This window comes from Nerophis lumbriciformis, linkage group LG12 (assembly GCF_033978685.3).
Source record: "Nerophis lumbriciformis linkage group LG12, RoL_Nlum_v2.1, whole genome shotgun sequence".
NCBI classification, from domain to species: domain Eukaryota; kingdom Metazoa; phylum Chordata; class Actinopteri; order Syngnathiformes; family Syngnathidae; genus Nerophis; species Nerophis lumbriciformis.
In genome coordinates, this window is record NC_084559.2 from 2,502,297 (window position 1) to 2,509,361 (window position 7,065).

Below are 7,065 nucleotides of genomic sequence, written 5' to 3' on the forward strand. Positions count from 1 at the left end.
GTCCGTCCCCGGCAACGTCCACGCCGCACTCACCCGGAGACCCCGCACCCTTACTCTGCAGGTCGGTGTCTCGGGAGATTTTCGGGAGAGGCACTGAAATTCGGGAGTCTCCTGGAAAATTCGGGAGGGTTGGCAAGTGGGTCCGTCCCCGGCAACGTCCACGCCGCACTCACCCGGAGACCCCGCACCCTTACTCTGCAGGTCGGTGTCTCGGGAGATTTTCGGGAGAGGCACTGAAATTCGGGAGTCTCCCGGAAAATTCGGGAGGGTTGGCAAGTGGGTCCGTCCCCGGCAACGTCCACGCCGCACTCACCCGGAGACCCCGCACCCTTACTCTGCAGATCGAGCATCATTGTACACTCAAAAGATTTGAAAGTTGGACTTTTTGTTTGTGTTGCTTGCTGTTTCCAGACTCTTTCTGTTGCCATCAGTGGTGATACTAACACTGTGCACTATACCTCACGTCTAAATGATGTTTTGAGCCCAGCTGTGCCAAATGCATAAACCAGAGATGTCCAAGTCTGGCCTGCATGCTAATTGCCTCTTGCCTATGCAATGTTCCGACAAGACCACCCATAGTGAGGAGAGTGTGCGTTTCAATAAAGCGTGTCATTATCTCTCCGTCTGTAAGCTACTGCGCCTTTTAAAAGAGAGATGTTAAAATGTCCTCCAAGAGAGGCCAGATGATTGATGTTGTGAACATTGCTGAATGTGAGCTCTTGTTTTGAAAGGGTTATTTTTTTGTTTTGCCCGTGTTTACACAGCATATATTTAGACTAGACAGTTATTTAAGTTCGCCCCTGCCCGTTTTGCAGGCATAAGGAAGACTTGGGAGTAATGCATGAATGGAGTTAGGTGGCGCTGGATGAAAATATTTTCCTCCTTTTCTGACAAATCCTCTTTGGCCCTGGGTTTTTCCCTTGTGCCAGGGCTTGCTGAGAGGGGTCTGAGTTAAACCAACAACGGGGCTACTTGATGAAAGAGGCGAGCAGCAGGGGGAAAGACATAAAGTCAGTCATTCCTGATGACTCTATCTATGGTTTTCCCTTTTTTCTCTGGTGTACAAAACCCCTTTTAGAATGTAAACTTCACCACAGGGTGCTGATGATATTTGACATGGCTGAGCTGCACCGAGTAGGACCTTTCATAACATGGACCGATACTGCATTTGCTTGTTGATTCAACAGCCTTGGGAATATGTAAAATAGAGTTACAATTAATACAATTGAACACAGAAAAAGAACCATGACAAAAAATAAGATGACATCATTCAAAAGCTTGCATGCAATTGTCTTAGTCGATGTGGCAGGGACAAGGAACTCTTTCTGGGGAAATCTAGTCCGTCTAGTTTTTCCATTCGTGATATCTGTCACAAAGGAAGAAAAATGTCTCCACCCGCCAACTTGAGTGACCCAGAACTTGACTGATAACCCAGGGTGTGGCTTGGTCTAGGAAAGGAAACGTTTCCCCTATTTGTCGTTGCAGTATGATATGAATGTGTTTGATTCAGGCCCCTTCTATCCAGGGTGAATCCCACCTAACCTTATCCCTGTCCGCACACACACACACAATGGTTGTTTATGACCCCCTCCCCCTCCGTCCGCCGGCGCACGTCAGAGTCACCTCCAGTGTTGCTTTGTGTGCAAGTTCTTAAATTAAATGTAACTTATCTGTGTCATGATCCGTAGTCCGGATCATGTTTTGTTATGTTCTGTTAGTTTTGGACTCCAATAGTCCCTGTTTTTGTGCACCCTTGTTTGTTTTAGTTACCATGGTTACCGTATTTTCCGCACTATTAGCCGCACCTAAAAACCACAAATTTTCTCAAAAGCTGACAGTGCGCCTTTTAACCCGGTGCGCTTTATATATGGATAAATATTAAGATTCATTTTCATAAAGTTTCGATCTCGCAACTTCGGTAAACAGCCGCCATCTTTTTTCCCGGTAGAACAGGAAGCGCTTCTTCTTCTACGCAAGCAACCGCCAAGGTAAGCACCCGCCCCCATAGAACAGGAAGCGCTGCTTCTTCTACTGTAAGCAACCACCCGCCCGCGTAGAAGAAGAAAAAGCGCGCGGATATCACCGTACGTTTCATTTCCTTTGTGTGTTTACATCTGTAAAGACCACAAAATGGCTCCTACTAAGCGTCAGGGATCCGGTTCATGAAAAGACGCAATCTCTCCATCCACACACGGATTACTATTTCACAGCAACTGATATTCCTGTGAAACGCACTGTGGATACAACGGGAGCACGTACGGTGAATATTCGCACCACAGGGAATGAGAAGTCATCCTTCACTGTGGTTCTAGCTTGCCATTCTAATGGCCAGAAACTTCCACCCATGGTGATATTCAAAAGGAAGACCTTGCCAAAAGAGACCTTTCCAGCCGGCGTCATCATAAAAAGCTAACTCGAAGGGATGGATGAAGAAAAGATGAGCGAGTGGTTAAGGTAAGTTTAAGTTTACGCGAAGAGGCCGGGTGGCTTTTTTCACGCAGCTCTGTCCATGTTGATATACGTATGTTTGTGATTGCACATTTGCGTACATTTTGGGAGTGAACAGAATTGTTAGAGCGCTGGTTTTTAATATATTATTAAAGTTTGACTGACCTATTTGACTGTTTTTTTGACATTCCTTTAGCGCAGTTAGATGCGGCTTACAACACCGGGCGGCTTATAGGTGGACAAAGTTTTGAAATATGCCGTTCATTGAAGGCGCGGCTTTTAACCCAGGGCGCCTTATGGTGCGGAAAATACGGTACTTATTATTTCCACCTGTCTCTGATTAGTGTTCAGAATCAGGATACTTTTATTGTCATTGTATGGAAACAACGAAATTGGACAGCAATCCAGCTCAGTGCTTTTAAAACAAACCTACATAACATAGTCTTAAAGGGGAACATTATCACAATTTCAGAGGGGTAAAAACCATTGAAAATCAGTTCCCAGTGGCTTTTTTTATTTTTCGAAGTTTTTTTCAAAATTTTACCCATCACGCAATATCCCTAAAAAAAGCTTCAAAGTGCCTGATTTTAACCATCGTTATATACACCCGTTCATTTTCCTGTGACGTCACATAGTGAAGCCAACACAAACAAACATGGCGGAAATAACAGCAAGCTATAGCGACATTAGCTCGGATTCAGACTCGGATTTCAGCGGCTTAAGCGATTCAACAGATTACGCATGTATTGAAACGGATGGTTGTAGTGTGGAGGCAGGTAGCGAAAACGAAATTGAAGAAGAAACTGAAGCTATTGAGCCATATCGGTTTGAACCGTATGCAAACGAAACCGCTGAAAACGACACGACAGCCAGCGACACGGGAGGAAGCGAGGACGAATTCGGCGATCGCCTTCTAACCAACGATTGGTATGTGTTTGTTTGGCATTAAAGGAAACTAACAACTATGAACTAGGTTTACAGCATATGAAATACATTTGGCAACAACATGCACTTTGAGAGTGCAGACAGCCCAGTTTTCATCAATTAATATATTCTGTAGACATACCCTCATCCGCTCTCTTTTCCTGGGGGTCTGGCGGCAGATTTCTTTGACTTTATCGTTGGAAATGCATCTGCTTTGAGTGTCGCAGGATATCCACACATTCTTGCCATCTCTGTCGTAGCATAGCTTTCGTCGGTAAAGTGTGCGGAACAAACGTCCAATTTCTTGCCACTTTCGCATCTTTGGGCCACTGGTGCAACTTGAATCCGTCCCTGTTCGTGTTGTTACACCCTCCGACAACACACCGACGAGGCATGATGTCTCCAAGATACGGAAAACAGTCGAAAAAACGGAAAATAACAGAGCTGATTTGACTCGGTGTTTGAGAAAATGGCGGATTGCTTCCCGATGTGACGTCACGTTGTGACGTCATCGCTCCGAGATCGAATAATAGAAAAGCGTTTAATTCGCCAAAATTCGCCCATTTAGAGTTCGGAAATCGGTTAAAAAAATATATGGTCTTTTTTCTGCAACATCAAGGTATATATTGACGCTTACATAGGTCTGGTGATAATGTTGCCCTTTAAGACAACAACAATAATAAAACAATTTAAAATTTAAAAACATAATAAAATGTTAAAAAAAACATATTGCACAGTAGATCTTTATCAGAGGTAAGCAAGTAATAAAGTGGTGAGTGTTCAGGTAAGTGCAGAGTTTAGGGCAATAACAGCTCTAGGATAGAAACTGTTTTAAGTCTATTTGTCCTTGCTTTGATGGTCTTATAACGCCTCCCTTTGGGCAAGAATTCAAGCCAGTGGTGACCTGGGTGGGATGAGTCCTTGAGGATGCTGTTTGCTCTCCTGTTGCAGTGTCTCTTATACAGGTCTTCTAGTGATGTAAAAGGACATGCAGTGATCTTCTGGGCTGCGTTTATGACCCTCTGTAATCTCTTTCTCTCTGCCACCGTGCAGCTAGAAAACCACACGGAGATGCCGTAAGTCAGTATTGACTCAACGGAGCAGCGATAGAAGGACAGGAGCAGGTTATCAGCCAGATCTATTTTCCTCAGCCTTCTCAGAAAATACAGTCTTTGCTGACCTTTTTTTCTGGAGTGCAGTGGTGTTGCTTACCCAGGTCATGTTGCTTGAGATGTTCACGCCCAGGAACTTGCACTCTGAGACCCTTTCCACCTCCTCTCCCATGATGTAGATGGGCTGGATGGGCTCAGGGATTTTTTCCCCCTGAAATCAACAATCAGCTCCATGGGATTGAGAATGAGGTTGTTTTTTGCATAGTGGTCTGACAGTTCGCCCGCTCACCTGCTTCCCGAGCACTAATCAGAGGCATTATTTAAGCCTGCCTTTGCCGGTCAGTCGGCCTGGCGTCATTGTTTGCTTCATGCAAAAAATGACGCCAGGATGCTACGTAAGTTTTGTTTGTTCATGCCACAGTTAGTGAGTATTCCTTGTCCATAGTCCATGCTAAATAGTAGCATTAGCTTCGAGTGCGACTTGTTTTCCGTTTTTTGTACTACTTTGATATTTTGAGGAATAAATCATGTTCCTACCTGCACGCTTTGTCCGGAGTGGTCCGCCTGCATCCCGGGAGAACGAACCCCGCAGTAAGCTGCGAAAACCCCGTCCTGACAATCGGAATAATATCCAGTGTTGTGGTATTTCAATTAACTGGAATCCAGTGTGCTGTGGGGCCCTATTGTAGTGAATCACACCTGAGACATCGTAAATTAATCAACGGACACGTGAAAGTAAACAATGTGATAAATAATATTTTACATCAATCAATCTAGGGATGTAGATATCTGGTCAGGACACTCCTCACTCTTTTGCCTTCACCTTCATTGTCCATTCCTTTTTGGTGACTTTATATACTCTGGACCTAAACGTTGAGTCCGCGACATACATTGCGGACAATAACTGATCCAGTCTGCTTTGCCAGTTTTCCGTAGTCTTCCCTCGGCGGCCAGGTAGTACAAAGCACATGCTACCTTTTTTTTATGACATCCACGGGAGCCCGCATTCTTGTTGTCTCTCCTTTCGACAAATGAACAAAGTTTTTCGGTAAGTAGAATCACAGCTGACCTGGACGATGGAAAGTTCTCTTGCCGTCTGAGAAGTGTTGTATCCCAAATAGCTGCAATCGCTTTCTCTTAAGGTATTCATGTGTGATTTCCACAAGGGTCTGTACAGACGAAAGGAGAAACACGGGCATGTCTGGATGACTCGCTTCCATATTTCCAGTGGTTAGTGCCAAGATACGAAACCGATTTTTAGTATGAAGCTGGCTTTCTTGCGGTCACTTCGATGTCATGATCTGTGGTCCGGATCATGTTTTGTGTTTTCAGTTAGTTTTGGACTCCTTGAGTTCCTGTTTGTGCACCTCTGAGTTGGTTACCATGGCTACCTATCATTTTCACCTGCCTCTTGTGTTCGGGACGTTCACCTGCTGCTGATCAGAGACATTATTTAAGCCTACCTTTGCCAGTCAGTCGGTCTGGCTTCTTTGTTTGCCTCATGCCTTGCCACGTAAGTCTTGTTAGTTTCATGCCACAGTTCTCTGAGTATTGCTTGTCCATGGCTTCTGTTTCCTGCGCTAAGTTTTTGTGCTTTAGCTCCAAGTGCGATCAGTGCGTTGTGCCTTCGCCTTGTGTTCCTTTTTGTTTGTACCTCTTTGAGTTTTGGATAATTAAATCATGTTCCTACCTGCAAGTCCTGTCCAGAGTCGTCCGTTTGCATCCCGGGAGAACGAACCGCGCAGTGAGCCGCAACCATACTTGCCAACCCTCCCGGATTTTCCGGGAGACTCCCGAAATTCAGCGCCTCTCCCGAAAACCTCCCGGGACAAATTTTCTCCCGGAAATCTCCCGAAATTCAGGCGGAGCTGGAGGCCACGCCCCCTCCTGCTCCATGCGGACCTGAGTGACGTGTTGACAGCCTGTTCACACGTCCGCTTTCCCATAATATAAACAGCTAATGATGGAGGGCGAGTTCTTGGTTTCTTATGTGGGTTTATTGTTAGGCAGTTTCATTAACGTCCTCCCAGCGCGGTAACTACAAACAACAACAGCAGTCAAGTTTTCGTCTACCTACCATAAAGCAGTTCGTCTGCCGTAAACAGCAATGTTGTGACACTTTTAAACAGGACAATACTGCCATCTACTGTACATGCATATGTGACCCACCCATAATGTGTCACATTTTTTGTGTTGATTTATTTATTTTATTATGTGGTTTGAATTCGTTTTTGGAGCTGTCATTACACATTTATCAGTATTCACATTGGTCAGTAGGGGGCAGTAGGGCGTTTCTTCCCAATTGAATGCTATCACCTGCAGACCGGAAGTGTCTTGTCATTCTGATGAGAGCGACCAGTCTGTGAACAATTGAAACGTCCTGTGTGCTTTTTCCTCCTGTATAACAGGTTAGTTTTGGTGAATCAACTCACTGAATAATATCCATGTGATCTTTATAAGTTTAAGTACACATTCTGATGGTGGAGCCTAACTCTAAAGTGTTTGTGAGTTGTAGTTTGTATTTGTGAATGAATCCAGTGCACAGCTGCAGTAATCAATACAAAAAGGCGAGGTGAGTGCG